The sequence below is a fragment of the Drosophila suzukii genome, chromosome 3 (assembly GCF_043229965.1).
Source record: "Drosophila suzukii chromosome 3, CBGP_Dsuzu_IsoJpt1.0, whole genome shotgun sequence".
Taxonomy (NCBI): domain Eukaryota; kingdom Metazoa; phylum Arthropoda; class Insecta; order Diptera; family Drosophilidae; genus Drosophila; species Drosophila suzukii.
The window spans coordinates 60,565,999-60,592,661 of record NC_092082.1 but is presented as its reverse complement, the minus strand read 5'-3'; the positions used below and the strand labels follow the sequence as shown (position 1 = coordinate 60,592,661).

The 26,663-nt window shown below is 38.1% G+C and overlaps 1 protein-coding gene across 2 annotated transcripts in view; it reads left to right on the top strand.

Annotated features, from left to right (window-relative positions):
• The first annotated feature begins 545 nt into the window (after positions 1–545).
• The window catches only part of LOC108011645 (uncharacterized), a 91,808-nt gene continuing 65,690 nt past the window's right edge, over positions 546–26,663 (top strand). Inside the window, exons 1-2 of one of the 2 annotated variants that reach the window (XM_065865963.2) lie at positions 546–1,667; positions 2,476–3,365. The gene's annotated coding sequence lies outside the window, so the exon portion shown is untranslated. Of the gene's footprint in view, positions 3,366–26,663 lie in introns of both variants that reach the window. The other variant, XM_065865964.2, reaches the window with a different exon arrangement.

Sequence of the window (26,663 nt, the reverse complement as noted above, 5' to 3'; positions counted from 1 at the left end):
GGAACATTAAAGGTTAAGCGGCTTACCAAATCTACGGAATCAATATCACCTTTAATATTCTACGATTTACAAATCAGTTAATTAATAGCAATCTACTCGGGCATAATTTAAGGTGAAAATATAAATCATTCTAACCAATTCGGAAAAAGTTGGCAAAAGGTGGTTAAAATAAATATTATCTATAACTTCGTTTTATTATACTTAGTCAATTTAACAAAGGCAGTGTGATTAGCCAGCACATATAGCACGTGTCTGTAGCATTAGTAGTTTAGAAACTATACGCATTCAAATCTGACTTTTTTGTAAATTTCCGCTAAACTAGCGGATTTTTCCAAAAGTATGCGTATACGACTCGAAATTAATAATATAATTAATAGGGCGCATAAATTACCCACTGTTAATGCCCGTGAGCGGCAAGTCGTAAGTAAACATAAAATATGAATATTTTTTAGATATATATAGTTTATTTCAGTTTCCAATAATCTCTTACTAGCCCATAATTTAAAACAAATTTATATTAACAATATATGTAAGAATTACTCGTCTTTAAATAATGCCTGCAACTTACTTACTTAATTATTAAATCGTTCTTGTTTTTAGTATAAATATGACTATTGATTGTACCGAAAGGTTCTGAAACCTAGTATTTTCGGTCTAGAAAATTCGTGCTCCTAAGCTGCACTTTCCTCGAAGTTTTGACACCGAAAATACTTGAATCAAGCACCAATTACTTGATTTTTTTCTGAGTTTGCGGCTTTATATAGTAGTCACCTACGCACACTCTCCCGGTGCGCTTCGTCACTACTTGGACAGCCGTCCACAGTGATATGGAAGACACGTCTTTTGTTTTACTTGAATATATAGCTAAACTGGCAACACATCGTTTTTAGCATTTATCATACTGACTGGTGAACCTCGACTCCTTAGGAGTTGCAAGTTTTGACTGGTTGTCAACACATTGGGAATGTGAGCTGAACGTCGAAATATCTAGACATATATGCTCGGGAATTACATACTTCTAGGATTGTTACACTAATTTTCTTCGTGGAACTTCACTACCAATAAATCGTTTGTTTAATATAACGATATAAGCTCGGCTGGCTGACAACATTTGACATGAAATGTCCGCTGGCTTAAGCAGTGATATATTTGGCGAACCGGCTTAGCGTGACCTTGGCCATGTCAACAACAGCCGAAGTCGTGGGCGAATAGTGGTGTAGTAGAACCACTTACTGATAATTCCCAAGCAAAACTTTGCATAAGCAGAACTGCTTGGCGAAAGAAAAGTGGACCCAGACAACAGCGATTCTGGAGGCCACCCGGCAAGGCGCAGAATTAAAAACAAAAGTCAGCTGTTCCGAGTCCTGCTCTCCCGAGTGCCGCTCTGAAAGCTCGCGAGGGCGAAAGCTCTCTGTTGGCCCTGTGGGGAAGCGGGTCAACGCTGCGTATGCGTTACGTTTCACTTTCGCTGCCGCCGAAGTAACTCAGCTTCTTCCATTTGGCGGCTGCTGCGGCCCAATCAGACTCGGTCCGTTTCGATTTCAGTTTCAGTTCCCGTGCAAATCTCGGAGCGTCTGGTTGCGTGTCCGTGCGAAATTCACTCGGAGTTCCGGCGCAAGTCGCGCTGATTTCGATTAAGGCTTCTCAGGCTTCTGCCGCCCCAAAAAGTAGGCAACTGTGCAGGAAACCCCAATCGCGTGTGTCAGTGTTTAAAGCTTTAACTTTGCTGGGTGAAAGTTTTTTATGAATGGATCGCTCGGTCGGCAGCGGGTTGCTATATTTTGGGCGGCGGGTGCGCGGTGAGAAATCCGGGCGTGCCTGGCCTGGTAATAGCTCTTCGATGGGCATTACAGCCTGCCTAGAGAAATGAAAACAGTGATAAACTCACTTTGGGGATAACGCGACGAGGTGTCTTCTAAGCCAATTAATAAACATATATGTACCCCTTTCGGAGAAATAAGTTGAAATTAATTTGTTTCTTTCTCACTCCTTCCATATTCCTCCGGGAGAATTTAAGGAAAGAGTGCTAAAAGTGTGAAACAAGCAAGGCATGTTATAAGACTTCAAAAATTATTAACCTAATAAAATATTTTGAATAAATATGGGCTAAGTAAAGCCTAAGCTATCAAAAAAACACACCTCTTTAAGGGGTACCTTTAACAATCGCACCGTAAACAAGCCAAATTACGGATATCAGTATTTTCATTAGTCGAATGATTAATAATTTCTTGTGAGGTCTCATTAGGGTGTTTGTATCAATCCATATAACACATGCTCGCAACTTTTAGCTAAAACAATACTTTACCACATTATAGTCGAACGATCAATGCTTTTTGTAGTACTCCTCCTTTGACAATCTCCAGTTGCACCTAATTTTATGTTAGAAGAGTATTTCGTGTCATCATTTGAAAGTTGACACCTTCAGTTTTCAATCCCTGCCATAAGGTGGTCATATTCAACTAACGTGCTTCTCAGTTTTGAAGCACCTCAATAGCAGGCGCGGATCCAAATTTGAGGATAAATACCCCTCACACGGGTAAGAAGTGAAAGAAAATGTATGCCACGGCAAATTGTGTTCTGAAAACCCCTGAACATCAAAATCTTGGATCCGGCACTGCTCAGTAGTAGCCCACATTGACTCCAAAGGATTACAAAAGCCAACTTGGCTCACTTGAGAACGCGTCCCTTGTGGGAGCCATAAAGTGTCGCCGTCGTGGGTACTGACCCGGCCAGTACGTGATCTGATCACACAACAAACCGCAACACCGGCAGCACAGCAATCCGGGGAAATACCTTCCCGCTCCTTCAACTTTGCCGTCGCCATGGCCGCCATTAAAGATGACACACGCCAGCCAGCTGACGCCTGCTTACATTACGAGTACTTCTAGGCATTCCGGTACCAATTCCACCGCGCTCGCCATCGCTCATACGCACCGTGTGCCGCCCAAGCGCTTAATTGCCGAATATTTGTGTGCGGCACAACAAAGCGTTTCAGCCATGTGCCAGCCCGAAAAGAAAGAACGTTTACATTCTTCAGCGAAACTTGTGGCAGTCAAGGATATATGAACCTTTGAGTTTAAAATTACCAGATGGCAGTGGGTGGTACGTGGAGAAAGTCAAATGGCCGAAGCGTTTTAATTGCCTCCGGTATAAGGGACTTCCTGCCCACTAGAAGTGCGTGTGTGTGAGCTCGAGCGAAGTGCGCGTGTCGCAGCAGGGCAAAGGACCTCAAACAGGCCAAATCTCCTGCCAGACAAGCCTTTCGGCTGTCGACAGTCTTCAAAGCGGCTTAAAGTTCCAGCATCGAGTTCGAGTGAGCTCCTAGGCCAAACGGACGCACTTTCATTCATCGGGGCCCACTTTGGGTGAGTATGCTTTGAAATTGTAGGCCACTAGCTTATGTTACGTATACGCCATGTCCCACAGCGGGGATTCATAGCTTCGCAGTCGGAAATGGAAGTTGGGCACATGAACACTTTTTCCTAGTCATAAATTGTTAGACCAGACCGAAGTCATTTCTAAAAATTAAGCTTTATATATTATGCTTTCATATATCTGAAGTACAAAATAACACAACACGTATCGTTTTACACATTACTGAAAATGAAACTTTTCGATTTCGGAATCCTTTATTTAGCTTTTCAAAAAAAAGTTGATTCTTTTTGCCCATAATTGGATACAGCCTGGAAGAATGTGAGAAACTCAAAATAGTTTAATTGGGTATCCCAGTTCCAACAAAACGTAAAATGTGTTAAAAATGATTTTATCATTTGTATTGCCAAGTAACGTATACAAAACGTAGCCCCAAGGCATATACATTGTATTCTGACCCAAGATACTGGTGTGGCTGCTGTTCTCAGCTCCTTTTTAGCCAAATATTACTGTTTGTTATGCAAATTATTCTGTTCGTTAAGCAGCAGCCACGACGATAAAAACAAAATATACAAATAAAGTCAAGAAAGCTTAAAAAACAAAGCCAGGCCAAACGAACTATGTGTGGTATTTGTGCTTCAAAGTCACCCAAAAGTCACACAGACATATAAAAAGAATTTGATTTGCTCAGGACTGATTACCCCAATAACTTTTTCCAGGAAAACATACAATGTCCGAGGACATATATATAATATTTTTTGAGGTCTACATTTGCATGCCACTTGGCAGTTAACATAAAATCATTCAGACTTGGGCGGAAAAGTCCTCAAATTGAATGGAAAACGTAAATAAATGGTAGTGACTAAGAGTTGACTTAGTTGATAACTTGACAGTGTATAACGTTATATATTTTATCGATATGGATTCCACGCACTAACCTTGGTAAAGTAGTTTATTCAACACGCCTTTAAAACTGTGCCTTGGAGAAATTCGCTTAAGAAATCCTTCGAACGACATATTTTAAGTATTGTATTTAGCCTAGTTACCTAGCTTGTCTACCACCGTAACAATCCTGAAGGACGAAGCAACTTAGCAGTCTCGGAAAATTCATTCTAACTTTGCTTTCAGGCTCTTGTCAAGAACGCCCAACTTCTTAGAAGAACTTAAGATGCCCCTAGAACCTTGCCTGCGTGCTGACTGCTTGTTTTCTAGCCTACCAAATTTTTGAACACGCGACATAAATCCTAGCGCATACACAAATTCTTCGCTATAAGTATGTATACATGGCCTACCCAAGACAAAAAGTTCTCTGAAAGGACACTTTTTGTTTAGAAATTTTGTGGTGTCCTCAAGTTGGAGCGCTTTACGAGAGGCTGTCAAAAAGCCAAGTGAGACGTTTGTGTTCATAGTCTTTACAACTTCCCCCTTGTGGGTATAGCTACAACTTATTTCTTGACTACCCACTTGAGTATGCAACAGGATGCTTTATTAAATTTGTGCTTCAGAAAAATAAGATGGGTTAAAAGTTACATAAACATTGTGAATCGTTTTACTCATTTGGGACTTATTAATTTTCCAATACATCTTAGGCATTTACAATAAAAACATCATTGACTACGAATTGTTCTTTTGACGTGCGAGAATAAAGAGAAGTCATAGGGTGCAAAGTCAGGGCTGTACGGCTGATGAACCATCAATTCGACGTTTTGGCCGGTAAAAAATGCTCTGGTTTGAACTGATGTGTGAGAGCTCGTATTCTCATGATCCACAATGACCCGTCTTCCATTGTTTGTTTTTCGAAATTATCCGAAGTCTTCAGACAAACGAATTATGGTGTACCACTCAGAATCGGCCGTTCTACGTTGCTCAAGCGGAACAGTCGCCAAATGACCGACCATTTGACTCGAAGTGCTTCTATCACGACCACCTTTCGTTGGATTTGGCTTGTCTTCAAAGACACACACGATCGATTGCTGTTTTGTTTTGGGCTCATAAGGATGGATCAAAGACTCGTCAGCTTTGACGATCTTATAATCGTTTTTTGAAACACCATGAGTGTATATTTTCCAAAAGTCCTTGCACCAATCCACATGATCCTTTTTTGAGCGATACTCATTACCAGCTTTTCACAGTGCTATAGGATGGTGCTTCATCGCCATACAAAGATTTAAGTTCATCGATGCACTCTTGTTGTGATAATCCATTTCGAAAGTTATGAAAAATTATTGCACGAAAATGTTAACGACTTAATTTTCTTTTCTGTCGAGGTAAGTTTTTGGTTAATCATTAATCGATATCGAACGTGGTCACTCATGAAAAAGTTTTATGAAGCTATTATCGATAAAAAGTCCAAGCATTTTTTGGGAAAAGGCTAATTGCGCAGCCAAAGTTTGTTTCAGCAGGGTGCCACACCCACTCTAACGCCCACAAACGACTTTAATACTAAAACGCCTACATATTTTAACTTCCTGTTTAAATCTAAATGAGATTTCTTACTATCAATACTACTTGCAAAAAATTATTGAAATCGGACCATTTAAAAGATATAATAAAAAAAAACAAGGAAGAACGCTATAGTCGAGTACCTCGACTATCAGATACCCGTTACTCAAAGGGAAATGGGGATATGCAAGCAGCAAAGCGAGATTAAAATGAGCCACCTACCGGCGGTAGACAGACTTAAGCGTTATGGGCGGTAGAGTGGGCGTGTCAAATTTATTTTTGGATCAATCGAAAGGTATTGACGACACCAATACATTTCAGTTAAAATTTTGTATCTAGCATGCAAATTGTGGGCGTCACAGGTTTTCGCGGTTTGTGGGCGTTTAAGTGGGCGTGGCAAACTTTTTTTAGGTCAATCGATAGGTATTGATGAGAACAATACATTTCAGTTAAAATTTTCTGTCTAGCATCTAAACTTTAGGAGTTACAGTTTTGGGCGGTTTGTGGGCGTTAGAGTGGGCGTGGCAGTCTACTGAAACAAACTTGCGCTGCGTAAGAAGCTCAGGAATCTGTACGCGAAATCTCAATAGCCTAGCTCTCATAGTTTCCGAGATCTCAGCGTTCATCCGGACAGACAGACGGACAGACGGACAGACGGACAGACGGACATGGCTAGATCGACTCGGCTAGTGATCCTGATCAAGAATATATATACTTTATGGGGTCGGAAACGCTTCCTTCTTCCTGTTACATACTTTCCGACGAATCTAGTATACCCTTTTACTCTACGAGTAACGGGTATAAATATCAATAGTTGATTGTTGGCGCTATAGAAGAAAGTGTTAGTGAAAAAAGCAGAATTGTCTTCAGCATATTTCCATTCCTCTCGCACTCCCTTAAGCTAAGTAACGGGTATCTGATTTCTCTTGTTTCTATTTGAAAGCCTCATGTCCATATCTATCAAACAAACACACCTCTTCATGAGGTAATATCGCACCTTCTTAGTGAAAAAAGCAGAGTAACGGGTATCTAATAGTCGAGGCCATCGACTACAGTGTTTTCTCTTGTTTTACAACTATAATGTCACCCTTTAATTGTTATACCCTTGCAGGAGATATAAAGATTTCAGTTAGAAGTTATCTTCCTTTCTTGTTTTATTATCACGTCACAATGGTGGAGTGGAATGGTCAAAGAGTCAGCGAAATCTTTCGAGTCTTAAGCACTTATTTTATAAAATTAGAAATATTTTAAACTAAACAATTAATATATTTTTCAGTGATTTCGTCGATTTGCGAGAAAAGTATATTGCATAGGGAGGGAGTGCTTGACCGTGCCAAACTTTTATATTTAAGGTTATGTTTAAATAAAGTCAATATTGAAATTAAAGACCCGAATGGAATGGTAATAAAATGATGGGCTCGGCCAAACCCATTCAGGTTGGCCGCCTTTCATTTGACCCAAGCGGCTTTACAAATATTTTATGTTAATTTTTCCTCTTCCCGCCTGGTTTTAACATCGTTTACGGTTTCTTCTTTAATTCAAATTATTTTGTATTAGGAGCTTTTAGCTCTTGCTTCTGCCCTCCCCGTTGCAAATCAACTGAAAATCTTTTAAAACATCATTTGTAGGCTGCCAATGCATTTTTTTAAATTTTCTTTTTCGGATGTATTTCCCGCTTTTGTACGCCTTAACATTTTTTCATATTTTTCGGCAAATGCGAATTAGGCATAACTCCGTTGCGAAATTTTGGGAATGGGCGAATAACATCATAATACGTGTCCTTTATTGGATTGAATATTTATTCAAATTTGCAGCCTTAAGCGTTCATATGCATATGTAAAATGCTTTCGTATGTTCTTAATTTATGTGGTACACAATAAGCGGACTATAACATTATTTATTAAACTTTTTCGGTGGTAGTTTTTAATTTCCCTGTACAGTGGCTACATTTCTTAAGCTTTCATTTATGTTTGCCTATGAAATCCAAATTATAAAACAAATTGTTTGCCCTTCATAATATTTTTAAATTTCTGACTCTAGTCGGGCGTGTCCGAAGCGTGGAAAGTTGGGATAAAAAACTTGCGCTGAATCAGAAGCTTAGGAATCTGCATGTCAAGTCTCAAATCAAATCGATCGATTGCGCTATCGATACTATCGATGGGTTTGAAATTTAGGAAACATGTATGGCTTGGGCCCTATACCGCTCAGCAAAACAATTTGTTTGGTACTTTTGTAGAATAAAAAAGAGTTTTTAGATTGATTTTTTGTAAGAATAAATATTAAAAAATCTGTTTAATTTATTTTTATTTTTTTATAATTTGTCGTTTACTTTCTAAGATTTCGATAGTATCGATAATATCGATAGTGTCTACTGTCCCTAGTTTTCAAGATCAAAAAGTTCTCACGGACAGAGGGACAGACGGAAATGGCTACATCGGCTCGGGTAGGGACCGTGATAAAGAATATATTTACCTTATAGTGTCGACAATGCTTTCTTCTACCTGTTACGTACTTATTAACTTATTAACTTTAATCTTCGAGAAAATTAAGGAAGCAATATCCAACGGGTATCGTTCTTTTTTTTCTGTGTATGCTACATTTTTATGTCTCCTATTTTGAAATTATTTTTTAAACCGTGCGCTTTGAGATTGTTTTTTGTCTGCAAGAGTAATATGCAGTTGTTTACGATGCGGTTATGCACTGAAGTGTTGACTTTTTCCATTAGAAGAGAGAGCGAAAAATCGAAAGCTGTTTGCTCCATCGCTGACCCACATATCCGTTTCACATTCGGCACCCATCTGCATATCTGCATCTAATTCGCTGGCACGCATTGTATTGCCGAGCACACTTGTTTACTCCACACACACACATGCCCTCGCACTGCAATCTGTTTTAATGCCGTATTAGGGAAAGCTGAATGGAATTGAAAAACAAAATGGAAAAAGGCAGACTCGCAATGCCGCGCATACTCACACGAAAGGACGATGGAAAGCGCGGAAACAGGGGAAACGGAAACAGAAGCAGTCACAATTTTTAAAAATTAAATCACGCTGTAAGTATACGAAAGTAGAGCTGGAGCTATATAAATTCTAAAGCAGACTGAGTGGAATTTTCGATGCGTAGGAGGTGCTGAAGGGATGTGCATAACTTCGAGAACAGAGGAATGCTGCGTCGTCCATTGTTTTTTGCCTTAGTGCACTATTCCAAAGATACAAACTTGTTTGTCTGCACTTGTTGTTTTCGTTCTCGCTGCTCGCTTCCAGTGATAATTCATCAAATATGATTTAATGCCCTGCCATGCCCAATTGCCCACTCCCCCCCAACGAACTGCAAAGTACGAAGAATTGCCGCAGCAACCGCATAAGCGTATCGTTAATAACTACAGTTTAGCCACGCCCTCACAAAAATTCCAATGTATTCCGAATTCTGTAAGTTGTTATGCGATTGCAGCTTGAACGGCAGAAAGGAACAGCCCCTCCTGGGAATGTGTTTTACTTCTGCTAATTTAAATAAGGTCCAATCAGTAAATAAGGTCCTGGATAAATTAAAAAGCCCAAATGCAAGGAAGAACGCTAATCGAGTACTTCGACTATTACATAACCGTTACTTAGTAACTACTATTCTACTTAAATTTGTTAAAGAAGTAAACTTACTATCTTAAATATAGGATAGGACGACTTTGCATATCAACCTATGACCCTATAAAACATATATATTTGTTCTTGATTACCCGATTCTTGCGCAGTGTAAGTTTATTACAGCAGAATGCCATCCTCATTTTATTGTCAATACCTAACGGCTCGCCAAAAATGGCTTAAGCTGGACTGGATTTGGAAGTCAATTGCATACCAAATCATTAAAAGCTGTAAAATGTAATCTTTTTTTGAAAATGGAAATATTCCACTGTCCCCTTTTATAGTATTTATAACTAACTATGTTACAGTGGCGTAACTATAAATTGTATTTTGTGAATGCATTTATATACTATAAACAAATTAGCGAACTAAGTTCCTTTGGTTTAATAACCTTACTATAAAAAATAGTTTGTTAATGTGTCGGTCCTACCTTTTTGAGGGAAGAGTTAGGCAAGAGTTGGGTCAAATCGACAACTATGTGGTTTTGGTCCAATTAAGTATTTCGTTGGCCAATTTGTCCAAAGGGCTTATTTGTGTATATATGGATATAAAGTGCACTCAATTTAATTGCCGTAATTAACTTAAATATGCATTTAAAAATTAATAATGTCTGGCAAACGCGTTCATTAAGGATGGATTGCTTTCCTGTTGATGATGGAGAGTTATCTTTTGAAATTAAACAAAAACTCTGTAGTCAAGCTTTTTGTTTGCTCGTTCTGACATGAATTTTCAGTCATAAACTTATTTATTTAACCCAGTGTTTGAATAGCCAATGCCAATGACAATAAATACCTTCAATATCAGAGCTGTCACCAAGGATTGATAATGATTATGAATGCCAATTACCCCATGTCGCTGTCTTGTAGTTTCTCGCCCGTCCTGGGGCAATTAACAGTCTTCAGTAAAATTAGGGTCGGAGCCGAGGATAAATTAAGGAAGTCCAGACCTTGATTTATGCAGTCTGAGCAGGTGCCAGGCATCCAGCAGATGCTTAATTGTACCTGCACACAAAAAACTGCTTGGTAGAATTTACCTATAGTAAAACGGGGCGAACCCATTAAAGTTTCGATTTGACCCATTAAATAGTTACAATTACAAAATATGTTGTCGTAAGGGTTTCTTTAAAAATAGTTTTGCACCTTTTTAAAAGTGTAATATAATAATAAATGGAAATTTGTTCTTAGTAAATATATAATTACAAAATTGATAAAATTAGGTAAGGCATGGTAATTTATAAGTAAAATAAAAAAAAATTTCAAATTATCTTTTCCAAATGTAAGTTCATCCTATACCTTTTAAAGGTGTGGTTTGCACTTGACTTTCAGCTAAGGTGGAAGTATATTGAAAACTTTACAGTACATACGTTCTAAGTCTTAAAGTTTCAGAGTTAGACCCAGTTGGAAATTATAAACATCACATTGGGAAAAACTTGAAAAGTTATTGTTGCATACTTTTGTGTAGAAGGTAACGTTAGGGTAACTGTTTTAGTTAGTTTATTAACTATTTTCTGTTGCTATAACGAAATACACACATCAAAACGAGACTAGGTTAATAGTAATTTAAATATTAAATAGTAAACAAAACAAAAACAGATACACATATATCTATTTAAATGGTAAGTCCTATATTTTATAGTTAAAAATGTACCTACCGGCATTGGCCAAGTTGACTAAGAACATTTTTTGTGTGTAAGCATATATAATTGCAGTTGAAATAATTGAACTAACCTTCAATCGCAAGTGTGTAAGGTAGACACTTTTAATTTAATATTAAATATAACAATCCGTCCCATTCAAATTAAATGTACTTTATTTCTTAAACATCGAAACGTTAAAGACGATTGCCTCGGATCATACCTACCTGTTCGGTAGACAGCATTTTTGTGGGGGAACCATTAATTCGTTAATATTGTAATTTATTATTATAAAAACGTTCTGATGATTAAAATCCTATGTGCTATACGCAGTAGTGCACGTTTATGTATACAAAATAATCCATCTATATGACCATATTTTGGTGTCAGTGTGACCCTATTGAGTGTCAAAAAATCTCTGATATGATAGTCATCAAATTGACCATAATATAGAATCACTTTGAGACTTGGCAGAAGTATTTTTTACCAAAAAGCTTTTTGTCACAAAAAGCATTCTGCCGCAATATAAAAAATGTAGTAAATGTGTAAATTTATTAATTTTTTTATTTTGAAATCTGAAAACGTTTTAAATACAAATTTGTTATTACAATTGATAAGAATATGTTAGGTAATATTCTTTAAAATTTCACAGCGTACTACGCACTGGCGCATACTCGAACCTGGGACATTTCGCATCAGAGACAGACACCTTACCAGTTGGTCTATCGCACAACGTCTCCAGCGGGTACTATGTTCAAATGCCATTAAAAGCGATACTTAGCAAAGTTCGAAAGCTTTTATCGGTATCGAAGTATTTACGGATGTTGTTAAAAATACATTATTTAGAGTAAAATAAGATTTATAATATAATGTAGTATGCTTTTGACACTTATTTAGGATCAAATTGACCCCAAAAATTTGATCCTAGGTGTTTGTCATTTTCACCCACACTTATTAAATTGACACTCATTTTTTTTGGGTGTATATGCAATATCTTAGGCGCTATTATGTTGACTACAGTCGTTCGCAGCAGGGTAAAGACCGGTTTGAAAGCCACCCCTCCAATGGCGGTCAGTTATTTCCAGGACACGCCTTGAGGAGCCCGGATCCCGTGGAGAGGCGCGGGGAACGGCAAGGACTGGGCGCTGACGATGACATTAAGTGCGCCTAATTAGCGGATGCCCCCGAAGGTCGGTGTGCTGATGCCGCTGTTGGCGAGTCAACACAAATAAGCCTTTGCAAATAAATACCTTTCATTAAATACTTTCTCGGAATCAAAATTGCAGTTGAAAGCGTTAACAAAACGGCGAGCATCGCAAATTGCTCCCGTTCGGATAAGACCTGGGAAAAAGCATCAAGACAAACAGTTTAATTTTGGAAAGCCGTAAACAAACCCAGATTCAAAGTTAGGACTCAGGAAAAGCCAAAACCAGTTGAGGGCGCCATTTTGTATAGGCTCCGTAATACACAGCATTCGGGAACCAGGAGCAGAATCAAGACTTGGGGTAGGGCAACAAAGCACCAGAGCAATAAATGAACACGTAAATTTGGGAAATGCGCTGGATAGCAGAGCACGAAGTCTTCAAAATATCACAGGCGACTTGGTCCCTCTTCAACTTTACTTTTCCTTTGTTTGTTTTTGCTCCCTTTTGAACTGAGGAAAATTCATTTTCGGCTGCCACGGGGAACACCCCCAAAATGGGCGTGTTGGTTGGAAGTGAAAGGGTCAAACTTGGCTGGCTCAAAAGCACGACATGGGTCTGTAAAAGTGCCGAAAAGAGATTTCCTAGACGGGTTGGCTTATGCGAGCTAACTTGAAAGAGATATGTGGTATGCAAATGGGAAATGCGAGGTCAACACAGAATAAAGTTATTTAACGGCAAAGGAATAAGGCTCGAAAAAAGCCAGCTTCAGCTAAGTAAGGGATGCGCAAAGTCGTGCTAAGGGGAGTTTCATTGGTTGGGGAACTCTTACCCTTTTCCGTACAACATTAATTTAAATGGTTCGTCATTAAAATAAATACTTGGAAGAGGAATAATAGGTAACAACATTATCAATTTACAAATAGGACTTTTGATATTTGAACGACGATCTCTTTACCAACTTTATTTAAGTGTTTTCCCGGTTGACCCTTTTGATAGCTGTAACGTGAATGCTCTTCCTGCATAATTAATGTCACGCATGCAGGTTCAACGAACTCATTAAAACGTTGGGTTAACCACAAGGGAACCGACATGGAAACCGAGATGTCAAGCAGCAAAAATATTAATGGGGCGGCAGCTCATTACATACGGGTTGGAGGCACGGAGGGTCCTCCTGAGTTTCTGACACAAAGGCAGAAGATATAAAAAGTCATAAACTTGTCACACACTTTGCAATCTGCAAGTGCGGTCGGTGAATTATCTCTGATCCAGCGCAGTATCTGTGTATCTCCATTTCTCGACCCTTCCACTTGGCCAGCTGCCACAAAGCAGCGTACTGATTTTCGCCAGAAAAAGCGGTAATCGCATTTCGTTAGGAAAAAGACTTGACGATGGAATCCTTTAACTCGGACCGTACCCGCCAGATACACACACTCGTGACCACTTATTATCGCCTGCGATATGTCAATGTCGCACTCAAATTAATTCATTAAAGCACTTTCAACGTGATTATGGCTTGCTCGTTTACCACTAAAAATGCAAAGTTCTCGTGCCGAATTAAAAGTTTTCACACGTTGGCAGGAAATGTGCGACAGTTCCGCAGTTTCCATTTGGAATGTAAATGAGCCAGCGGGACATGGTGGAGCACGTGGCCCAGATGTTTTGGCAGCAGCAACTGCAGTCTGCAGAGGCAAACCTTTCATGTTTAGCGGACACGCCACTTTTGGCCAACAGCCTTTATGCATTTGGCGCTGTTTTCCTTCTGGAGAGCAGCAAAAACTTTGCTCAACTAGTTTTACGCATAGTTTGGTGGTATTTCAATTAGAAAACGGAGCGGATGTTTGCTGCCAACAACACGAAGCGTATACCTAATATTTTAAAGGAAAATTAATATTTTCCAAACTTTCTTTCGAAAGAAAAAACATTTGAACATGGGATGGATGGAATTAGTTCTGCTTCAGGTCTAGGCATCTTACCTAACCCTAGCAGTGCTGCCATTTAGCCATTTTATCTTATCAAACGGCGTTATCCGGATATCTGTCCTTTTAGAAAATAACTATGTGAATGGCCCTAAGTTTTGTTAGTCGTGGCTGTATCAACCGGTTTCTATACTCGGAAAAACCTTATAAACATCAGTCTTACAGTCAGGCGATTGATTAACATCTACTTATCTAAACATTTAAAGAAATGTAAAGTATTTAATGGGATGAGAAGATTTTGGATGCTTGGCATCATCGTGAAACCAGGTTCTCTTTGCAATTACTTAAAATGCGTTTCAGATTGGAATAGCACTAGACTATTACGTATAAGCATGAATAAATTAGAAGGTGATTCAGGAGCAGAATATCTTTACGTGATTAAACTATTTATTCAATCCATTGTTATATGTTCGATTTTGAATTTAAAAGAAAAAATGCAGAAGTTACTTTTGACCCTTTTTAAGTGCTTTTTAATTTTTGTTTTCCTATTTTCCTGTCTTTTAAGCTGACGCTGGCAGGGCGGAACCCAAGTGACATGTACAGTCGGCGAATGCCACGAACTCAAACACAACTGAAAAGGAGTTTTCTTGTGGTCCACTCATTAGTTGGGTACGACTACAAGCCCAAAGTTTTGGGCGAGTGCCCGGAAATTTATGCAGCCAAATTGTTTGTTTGTCTGCACGGAGTGTCCTTTGCATACATTTTCAGCGGATGGAGCAGAAGTCCCTTTTCTCCGACCATAAACATTTTGCAATTTCATTTCAGATCCGCAAAATATTTTCACATTCTCACTAGCTGTCCGGAAATTTAATTATGCGCACGCAACAAATTGTTTTTCCTTCTTTAGCGTTTCCCTATTTTCTTGCCTTTTTCTTGGCTCTTGTCTTGGTTACCAATGCTATTAGTTTTTCGCCTAGGCTTTGGCCATTTTTATTGCACTTTAAAGTGCGCTGTGTGCTTCTTTAATGACTTTTTGTTACGAAAAAGAACCCTTTTCGCCAGGGTTCCCAATCCGTTTTTAATTCACTGCGGCCTCGGCTTTAAGCCGGTACCTTTGGGTTTCTCTTAAGGAAAGGTTCATCCCTTCAGTCCTGCGCCAATTGGGTTAATTGAATTTTCATTCGAGCTGTACATGGGATGTCCTCCCTTTCGGGCTTCACATATATTCAGCACTCTCTTTTTCCTAGTTCACTGGACTAGAACTTCTTCGGCTTTCTTCGGGAATGGCTTATTGCGACAATCTGGCTGTCAACTAATTTCATTTAGCCTCGCTTGCGTGTGTGTTGAGTCCTTGGCTGTTTGCCATTGAAGGCGGATAAAGCCACATCGTGTTTTAAGGATCTGTGGGCATCGGAGGGGACTTTTTGTGTGACACTTTTAAGGCCATACTTTCACTCCATTATATACTTCCTTTTGGTACCCTTAGTGCTTAACAGAAAACAAATAAAATGACTCGTTTCAAGAAACTATAATTATATAAATTGCTTACAAATTCTTTAAAGGTCTTAAAAAATATTTAAAAATGTACCAACTAAGAACAAATTTCATCTTTTTGTGCATTGGCTTTGATAAGTGCTTCGTATGAAACAAATACGAGGCTGTCCATGTATTACGCAATCACATAGGGAGTGTGGGGTGGTGTGCTAGTCAAATGATTACTCACGTGTAACAAATGAAACTTTTTGTACCAGAAATTGATTTCATGCGCCAAAAATCACAAAAATCGGCAAAACAATGATTGCGTAATATTAAGACAGCCCCTACAGCGAATTGTAATACCCTTTTTTTTATAAACAAAAGCAGTTTATAAATTTCTAAATTTACGTCAGCATTTTTTACCCTTATTCCCTAAAATATTCTCCAAATTGAAGCAGATCCATCAGATATTTTCATTGATTACCTTTTCCCGCTTTAAGTGCTGTTTTGCTTTTTTGCTGTTCGCGCAAGTTGGCGACTTAGATAAGCAAAAGGAGGGGGGGTATATATATGTATAAAGAAGGGCCAAGAGAAAAAGAGACGAAGAAGGGAGCAACAGAAAATCAAATAAAATGCGAATGAAAACGTTAAGAAGCGAGAAGCGCTTTTGCAATTTCGTCAATATGCAAATAGCTTTCAACGTTGATTTTGTTTAAGACTGAAACGAAAATCCCCCTGCCAAGTTTATAGATACATATATTCATAATTTGAGTTACGTATGTATGTATGTGTGTGGGCGAAAGGAAAAACAAATCTCAAATCGTAAAAGAAAATCCTAACAATTTCTTCCACTTTCATTACAACATTTGTTACCTCGCCTAACTATTTCTTTGGTTTTCACATGGTCAAAGTTATTTTAAAGCGTAGGGTATATGGAAGCCACCTTTTTGTTTTCAAAGTTCGCTCATAGATAACAATAAATGTATACGTAAATTCTTATGTACATTGTATAAAGCACATACATATTTATGTTCCTATATTCTAATGATAAGTGCCAAGCTGAGAACACGAAAAGTTCCAATCATTTTCATACCCTAAGGTATGTATCTTCGTTAAGTATAAATGTGTGTGCGTTGGTGGAGCACAACAAAATTTGCATAATTTCGGCGATGGAAATGTTTTTAGATTTTGGGTGCCACTATGGAGCTTTTTTTATAACCTTGCAGGTGAAATTGTGAACTGATTTTCAATTCTCACTCATATGTAAAATATTAATTTAAAAATTTATTACCAAGTAAGCCAATATACAACCATCCCTCTTATGCGACCTCTGGTTTTTAGATCAAAAACAAATCCTTGAAACTCAATTTTAACCAATCCACACATCTGAAATTGATGTAAGCCAATGGTATACTAGCAACTCTGATTAATGTCGATCGGAATTCACAAAAATCAGACGCACAACCAACGATATCACAAATAATAACCAACTAACGGCCAAACTTTTCTTTTTGCCCGCAATTACGACACAGAAAGGCCGGTCAGCAGCAACATTACAAAGAAAATCAACTTTCCCGGCCCAAATGTTGAGAACTATTTCGTTCGTGTTGCGAATTTTGTGCAGACGCCCCCAAGGTTATGTTTTTCCTTTGCGCTTGCTAATCTTTTCACAACAACAAGCGACACGGAAGGAAAAAACAAACCACCCACCACCCACACAAACACATTCGCACACACACAACCAACAGCTGTGACGGCAATAAACAACAGAGCATCAACCAAAACAAAAACAACCAGTACAACAACGCTCAGTTTCGTCGCCTTACAACAGATAGCTACACGTTAAAAAAAAATTTGAAAATTAATCTAAAATTATTTGTTGGGGCGTTGAGGATAAATGCTCATGTCTACCACTTCAGTTGTATTTTCACTCAAAATACGCGTCGGATGACACCTGATTTGTTAAAATCCGATATTCCGTTCAAAAGTTACACGCAAAACAAGATTTTAGGGGATAAAATTTTTAATGATGTTAAACCGTTTAACATAAGAAACTTTAGCTACATAAAGCGAACGCGAAACGCCTGTGAACTACTAAAGCTACAAGCATGTGCTATACGTCTTTGGAGAGGTATTTTGAAAAACTGTGCACATGATTTGTTTAAGTACAATCGTTTAAAAATGTTTAGAAAAAAATGTTTAGTCCGATTATTAAACAAAAATGGCCACATTTACCAGACCAGAACCACTAACTGACCAAGCATTGAACTGTTTTTTGCGGTTTGTGGGCGTTAGAGTGGGCGTCGCATATTCGCGTAACAAACGTACACTGCGTACAAGGCTGCGGAATCTTAATCAGAAATCCCAATTCTCTATCTTTGATAGTTTCCGAGATAACCGCGTTCATGATTACGATTTTTTAAAGTTTGTGGGCGGTTTGTGGGCGTGGAACCCTGTTGAAACAAACTTGCGCTGCGCAAGAAGATCAGAAATCTGCATGCAAGACAGACGGACAGATGGTCATCTAAGCTCCAAGCCGTAAAGCCTTGGAGACTCCTAAACTATTGACATATAATGTTGTAAAAAGTCACGATTGCAAGTTAATAATCAACAACAATGGCGATTTTTACCATTTCAGAACAACTAAACCCGCCTAAGCACTGAGTTTTGTATGCGCGGATTCAAACTCGTTTAAACTCTTTTAAACAGTTCTATATATGAAACTTCAGTTCTACGACTTTTGGGAAAGTAGGCCAATTATATGATTGATGCTTAAAACAAAAACTATCGCACCTTCAACATACAAAACAACTGACATCAAATTTTGTGACGAAAATAAATAAACTTTCTTCTCACACACTCGGCACGCTTCAACAAAAATTAAAGGAATCTAAATCTAGAACCGTAACTCTCTAGCTCTCATAGATCACAGAATTCAGATCGCTGACTCGGTTAGTGATCCTGATACCACTAGAAAGGTATCGCAAAAACTAAAAGGATTGCATACCAAAACTTTCAAAATTTCAATTGTTTTGTTGGTCTATTGAGGCCGGGGGGGATAACCCACGTTATAAGCCTAGCACAATTGTTATACGTCGATTAACACCTCATTTGTTAATGAAGATTTTTCGAAATTTCGAAAATGAAGATTTTGGAGGACTTTAAAAAAGAAAAATGTTTGTGGGATTGTAAGAGTTCATTTTTTGGTTTGGGGACTTCTTTGGTGCTCGAGATAGAAAACTTTTGATCTACGACTATTGGAAAAACCCGCTAGTAGCGCGGTATACAGATACGAAAAATAAATATTTGTTGTAATATATTGATTATTTAAAGCCCGACATCTAAAAAAAGTTTGTAGGTTGAATTTTGGATGTCTAACTTCGCATACTTTATGTAAATTCCCAGAAAAACTGATATACTTAAATACGGCATACAGTAACCAATTGCATTTCTCCTTGCCAACGGAAATATATATATTCATTATAATGCTAGTACAGTTGCTCCTTTAAGTATTACAGCAAAGGTAAATAGAACTGCCATTTTATAATTGAATGAAAACATTTTAGAAAGTATAAGTTTCTTAGTCGAATGTACAAGCAATTTTCGTCACAATATTTGATATCATAAGGCGTCACGACCCCTTACCTTGTTAAGAGGTGTTTTTGTTGCATACTTTGTTCAGCGCAGTGAAGAGACGTTTCGAACCCCAGATAGTATATATATCCTTGATCAGCATCACTAAACGAGTCGATCTAGCTATGCCTGCCTGCCCGTCTTTCCGTTTCTCCGCAAACTAGTCTCTCAGTTCCAAGGCGATCGGGATCATTGTTACCTTCAAAAGATAAAAAAAATATAAGAAAAATGAGTTTTGAAAAATTCTTTTTGCAGTTACTATTATTTTTGTTTAAAAAAACTTTTTGCATCAAAAAATTTAAGTTTTCAAGTCGAGGAAAAAAGTTTAAAAGTAGATGCTTACACAAATTCGTCCTTTTCAATAAGTACTGAATGGGTTAAGAAATGTATTGTATCATTCAAACGGCATTTAAATTACCTTTCCATTGATGCCAAAAGTTTACAAGAAGTAAGTTCAAATTTCGAGTATACTTAACTTTTGTTTTGTCAAAATACGTATGCCGACCAGTGTATAAAAAACTCATAAAAAATGGTGCATTTTTATAAAACTGCATCAAATAAGCTGTGATGTAAAAACGTTCCGTTTTTAAGCGTTTAGCCCAGTCATTAACACGATTTAAATATTATAATAGAGGTAAATTTTAATCGTCAAAGTTAAAGTATGCACTGCATCATTTAAACTGTGAGCCACTGTAGATTTCAATTTGAAAATTATTAAAAATCTTACAAATTTGATACCTTTTAATTTGTGATTGGGATAGTTTGACAAAAATAAAACAAAAATGAAAATAAATTAAAAATAAATAAAAATTTCATTCGGCTCCACCGGTCTTCCCAGCTCTAGTTTACAAAATTTGTATTTTTGTTTTATACTTTTACCATTATTTTTCTTGAACCAATAGACTCATGAAATTTTAAGAGAATAATAATACCTTTCAATCAGTGTTTGATTTTCAATTCAGCAGCTATATTTAGTAGACTCCTCAAGCACTCTCCCGGTGCGATTCGTCACTACGTGGACTGCCGTCCACAGCGACATTGTTCATCAAAGCGAATGAGGTGTAACATTTTAGGAACTTTTAGTAATATGAATTGACTTTTATTTTTATTCTTTAGTAGTACAAGTATACCAAAAAATAGCACTACTTTCTGCTCACATCCAGTTAAAAGGCGCACAAACGAAAACACGCAAAAAAGAATAACAAAGTCGGTAGCAAATGATAAAAGAGCGAGAATGTTAAAAAATGTTGTAAGACGCTGCAGGCGTTACATGTGTCACACGCCCCAACCAAGCCTCCCCCTTCCCCTCAGCAGTTCCCTGTCCATGAAACCGGACATGAATAACTGCCGGCGCTGTAAAAACATTGAGAACCAACCCAAAAAAGGAACACACGGCGGATAAAACAAGATTCGTGCGCGGTGCCGCAGAAGTTGGATCAGCGGCTTCCCTCCGGGCGGATTCTTATGTAAGTTTTGCCGCATAAAACTCAAAAACATCGGCTACAGGCCCAATCTCGAACTCGAGCCACTGGTTGCAATCAGAACGATACTGGGAGCAGCATAATAACAATTTCTGATTGCCGTTAAAGCTCTTAAAAACGTCCTTCCTTTTGGTAAGGTCTGCTCCACCAAGGTGACTGCTTAAAACCCAGTTAAAACACATGGGAATTTAATCTAATACTTGAAATGGCGCTCTGCATATAACTTTTAAGCTGCACACAAAGTTTCCTCTTTAAATTCGCGGAATGTTTCTTAAACGACTTAAGGACAGACAAAGACACACAGTTGTGTCATTATCTATGCCACCCATGATATTTTCTTTAAACAATACCAAATAAACTTTAAATTGAAGAATTTTTTGGTCTTGTAATTACACTTTTGCAGAAGCTATTACGATTTCGGTCAGAAGTTTGCAACGCAGTAAGACGTATCTATAAAGTATATATATTCAGGATCAGCATCACCAGACGAGTCGATTCATGTCCGTCGGTCTGTTTATACGAAACTTTACTGTCAGTTCTTAAACAATCGGGATAAAAAATTGATAAATTAATCATCCTACCCCAGTCGGACCCGTCCCTTTCACATCCCCATTATGGACAAAGTCCATTCGCTTTTATTAAGGCAGTCCAAAATTTTCAGTACTGAAACGTTCGCGACCGCTTTACATAGGATATCCCTATGGAAAAAGGCCTGAAACCCCCTGAAAAAGTTCACGTGGTGCCAACCCCTGAATTTTTCCTATGGAAATTATTGTGGAATCAAGCACCACATGCCTGACGGTCCGACTGGGACATCAAGCCCCTGACAAGGTACCTGTCCGAAAAGGTTAATGACCATATAAACTTGTGGTAAAGGCAATTGGTTTTCTCGGTTTCTTTAGTTTATCAAAAAAAACACCTCTTAACAAGATAATGGGTCGTGACGATCACGCACCATCAACATACAAAAGTTCTGGTATCGACTTTTGTGACGAATAATGCTTGTACATTCGACTAAATAAATACACTTTCTAAAATGTTCATATTCTGCCCGCTTCAGCAAAATATTTAAGCTTCTCAAAACAAAGGTATATTTTATTGAAATGTGTCGAATGAGAAAATTTTAAATTATTTGTTACAAAAAGTTTTAGTCGATGACAAACTTCTAAATGCTTTCCTCTTAATTAAAAACAAGAAAGGAAGTTAACTTCTGCAGGCCGAGGTTTGTATACCCTTGCAGTTAGTATCTCGACTAGTATCTCGACTATCCGTTACTCAGCTAAAGGGACCAAAAAAGAAAGGAGATATGCAAGCCGCAAAGCGAGTTTGTGGTTATGTGGGCGGTAGACAGATTTAAGCTTTATGGGCGTTAGAGTGGGCGTGGCAAACTTTTAGGTCAATCGATAGCTATTGATGAGAACAATACATTTCAGTTAAAATTTTTATTCTAGCATCAAAACTGTAGGAGCCACAGTTTTGGGCGGTTTGTGGGCGTTAGAGTGGGCGTGGCATATTGCTGAAACAAACTTGCGCTGCGTAAGAAGCTCAGGAATCTGCACGCCAAATCTCAATAGCCTAGCTCTTATAGTTTCCGAGATCTCAGCGTTCATCCAGACAGACGGAAAGACGGACTTGGCTAGATCGACTCGGCTAGTCATGCTGATCAAGAATATATATACTTTATGGGATCGGAAACGTCTCCTTCACTGCGTTGCAAACTTCTGACTGAAATCATAATACCCTCTGCAAGGCCTTGCAAGGGTATCTTATAACAATTTGTTTTTATCCAATTCATGTTGCATAGTTTTGGGCATTCAAGTAATCAATGAAATGCTGAACTGAAAAAGGTGGCACATTTTATCGCTCAATATCTTCTAAAACGTAATTTTCATGACAAAAAGTGTTGTAGATAAAAAGGTGAGCAATTTCATGAGCTATAAGAAAGAAATCGTTCGAACCAATTTTGAAAAAATAGTCAAAAACTGGTTTAAAAAAAAAATATTTGCCATAACTCTAAATCTGTTACATTCAGACAATTTCGTATAGGTAAGGGGCTTAGCAAATTGAATTACCTTTTCAGAGACATGTAACACAACTCTGAAGAATAAGTTGTTTAAAAACTATAAGCCTTTCAAATCTGGCTTTTTTGATTTTCCGCCAAACTAGAGGAATTTTTAAAAAGTCCTAGAACAAAAGTTTTCTATCACAAGCTACTTAGTACACCCATTAGGTTCCCAAGACCCTTAAATCAAACCCACAAACAAAGGGACAATCATTTTCATTTTAAGAAGACTTTTTTGCGATACCTTTTAGTTGGTGTGTCACTCGTTACCATCATAACAAGTTTTCGATTTCGGGGCCTATATAGCAGTTGTCTTCGCACACTCTCTGGTGCCCTTCGCCACTACGTGTAATGCAGTCCACAGTGATCTGAACGATAAACTATTACTTAGTGATATCAATCACAAAATTGAGCTGTTAACCGAAAAGACTTAACAGGGAGTCGAGTCCCCGTCAGAGTTAGGAATCACATAGACACTCGAGAAAACCAAATTTCCATAGCAGGCACTTTGGTATGGCTTTTGTATTATGCCTTTAGAAAATGCAACAAATTTATTTAAAAAGAGTCACTACTAGTTGCTCGGCAAAGATACGACCTTTGCGTAGTCTTAAATGGCTACATAAAATCCACTATTTTTCTAGTATTCGGCTATGTAAAGACAAATCCACATCCTATTGATTTATGTAAATCGTGTCTTCCGTTCCCCAGATATAAAAGTTTTATTGTAAACTATCTGACCTCGAAATAGGTATGAGGATAAATCTTGAACACGATGTTGTTAGATCTCAAAGGGATAATGCGTACATTAAAAATAAAAATAAAAGGGGGTGACCGATTTCCGATGTTCTAAGGCAAATTATTTATATTCCTTATTCCTTCTCTATGTTTTTGGGTAAGATGTCATCAGAATCGCTTTAAAAAATGTAACTCTTATAAATCGAGTTTTACAACATATCTGTAAGTCACTGAATTATCCAATTACTTTGCGATTTCCACGCTTAGTCGATAATTTTACTGTTACTTTTTCCGTGTTGATCTGTGTAACTCAAAGAGTTTTACTCGGATAATTGTATAACTGGTAACGTAAAATGCTTGTATCCAAAATATAAAAAATCAGCCTTTTATATTACTAAGCTATTATGTAAATAAATTCACTTGTTAAAGCCCTAGCCGCCATAGCTAAACATCACTGCTAGCTCATAACTTTAATATTTGCTAGCACCCCAAAAACTCACCGTTTGTATCAAAATTAAGTCAAAGAGTCTTCAAAAATGTTTTTATATTAAAGGTTGTCGCCGACATTCCTTTAAAGACTTCTGTCCAGCTATTAAAGCAAAGAGGGGGCAGTTGAAAGCGATGTTTTCTTTCCATTAACCAGTGCCCCGAGTTGGATCGTTGAACAGTCCAATTGAAAGCCCAAGACCTCGACTCAGACCCAAACCAAAGCCAGAACCAAGCAGAAAGCCTATCTCCAGCTTTCTTTTACCGCAATCAAGGCGGAAAACGTTTCCGGTGGCAGCGACAGTTTGGTTAGCCGCACTTAGCGCGTCAAACTCTTTGGGGAAACAGCGTCAACAACAATTTAAATTAAAATGAGTGCCCTAAAATCCTAAGAGGACATGTATTTTTCATGAGCTATATGTTATGCATGGGTGATTAAAGACCATGTTCCACGACAGTTCACGTTTTGCAAAATTATGCCTAAAAAATAGATACCAAAAACATATATTTGTCAAAAAAAGTAAATAGTTAAGTGTGACTGGGGGCAAAGCCGTGGCCCCTCAGATGGGACACCCAAGAGATAAAACACTCAGAACAAAGACAGCCCCAGGAGATTGAGAATGGGATGTAACGCTTGTCGCTGTAACCAGGGTAACCACATAATTGAGTTATTACACTCACTGACATGGTTCACATAAATATACTTCAACGAGCAGCCACAAAAACTAACGAAAAAACAAAAATAGTAAACAGAGAAGTTGGATGGGACCGGCGTGTGTGGCGAAAAGAAACTGCATGAAAATGTGTGAAATCTTTTTAAGGGTATATCAAGACCAAAAATAAAATTCAGTGGTTCAGACCACAATAAAATAAAATTTTAATGGCAAAACTAAAAAAAAAATTCGGCAGATGGGGTAAGTATCTGACATCGTATGCCCAATAAAGAGTTTGGTTATACATGAATTTGTAAAGACTTTTTATACAAATGTTAGGAAAAGTATACAGCCTAATGCATTTCAGGCATTAAAATAGTTTTATTTTGTTCAACTTTTTTAATTAAATAAGTACCAACAAATGTACAAATAGTTAAATGAGCCCCCAATTGAAAAATATAAAAAATATAGAAACAGAATACAATTTTTATAATCTGAGATCTACAATTTTAAACTTTGAAAATCGGTTTCACCATTTATAACGAAAGTCAACACTCTCCTATCAAAGAATGAACACTATGATTTTTCAACGTAGTATAACAGTCCCATATCGTGTTTCAGTGTAGGACTAACAGAAGACGTTCATAACCCAGAGCATATGATAAATAACGCAAACACACCCCAGACACCTAAAGGCCCTCCTGAAATATGTACGTTGCTGCGGATGAGGCTCTGAGTGTTGGTCCTAAGTGCCACTCCCCGTACCCCGTCCTACTCCGCCTGCCCAATGCCCTCCGCAGATTGTTAGTTCGGCGACGGAGACGTCCACGATTCTACGCCGAACTACGACCTCAAGTCACGGCCCAATGCCTAAGTGTGCGTTGAGGGATGCTTCAGATACTCACAGTCGCACACAGTTACCGCACTAACTGCCGTTTGGCCTGTGTCAATATGTATGTAAATAACCGGGGATACAAGTGGTTATAAATTTCCAAGGATGATGATGCCAGGCGACCGAGTGTACAGCATTGCGTATACGCACCATAGACACCAAAAGCCGTCAACCAAAAATAACCCATACGCAAAACCCTTTAAAGGAGTCTGTATGGGGGTATTCCGTAATTATATTGCCCTCAAGAAAGGACCCAGCAATACAAGCTCAATAGCAGAACAAAAAGAGACAAAACAGAAGTGGGTAGAAAAGAAAACAGAACTGAAATAAAATAAAACAAAAGTAAACGTAAACGCGGCCAAGATGAGGGAAAGTGTCGGGGACTAATGAGGCGTTCGGAGGAGAAAGGAATCGCCTTCCCGCAAGATATGTCAGCTATGAAATTAAAGCTCATTTTTGTTGTACAAGCGACTGAGCCGCCCTCTCCATTTTTATACATCCTTGAAAGTTTTTAATACATTTATTTATATAAACGCACAGCAATGTGGCCACCGCTGCGTCGTCAATGTTGTTTATTGCTGCTGCTGTTGTTGTTTATTATTTGCTCCCATCCGACCCATTTTCATCCCATGAAAACCCTTTTACCACCCACCTTAAGTAGGGGTTGTCCACTACAATTTGCAGCTTTATTACACTTCTCCTAGAATCCCATAAAATTAAAAGCAATTTTGTCGTTGCAAATACTTTAACTTTAGTTCGTTCCCTCGATGGGCTGAATGGTTTTTCATTTCTGTTGGATTACACTACGAGTGCTCCTTTTCATAAAAAAGCGGGTTAAAGGGTCAAGTGAAGGGCCTTTAGTGCACACAGAAAAAATGACTATTTTTTAAAAATTATAAATTGACAAATATTTAGACTTATGTGGTTGATTACCAAAAATTTACAATATGTGGACTATTTTCCAACTTTTGAGGTAGTAGTGGACTACATTTTATTGCCAATTACCATAATATAAGTCCACATGTCATAAAGACCCGGTGCTAAAGAAATCTAAGAACAAATCGCTCATGCCCTTAGAAGTAGTCTTTGGTTTTGCCGCGAT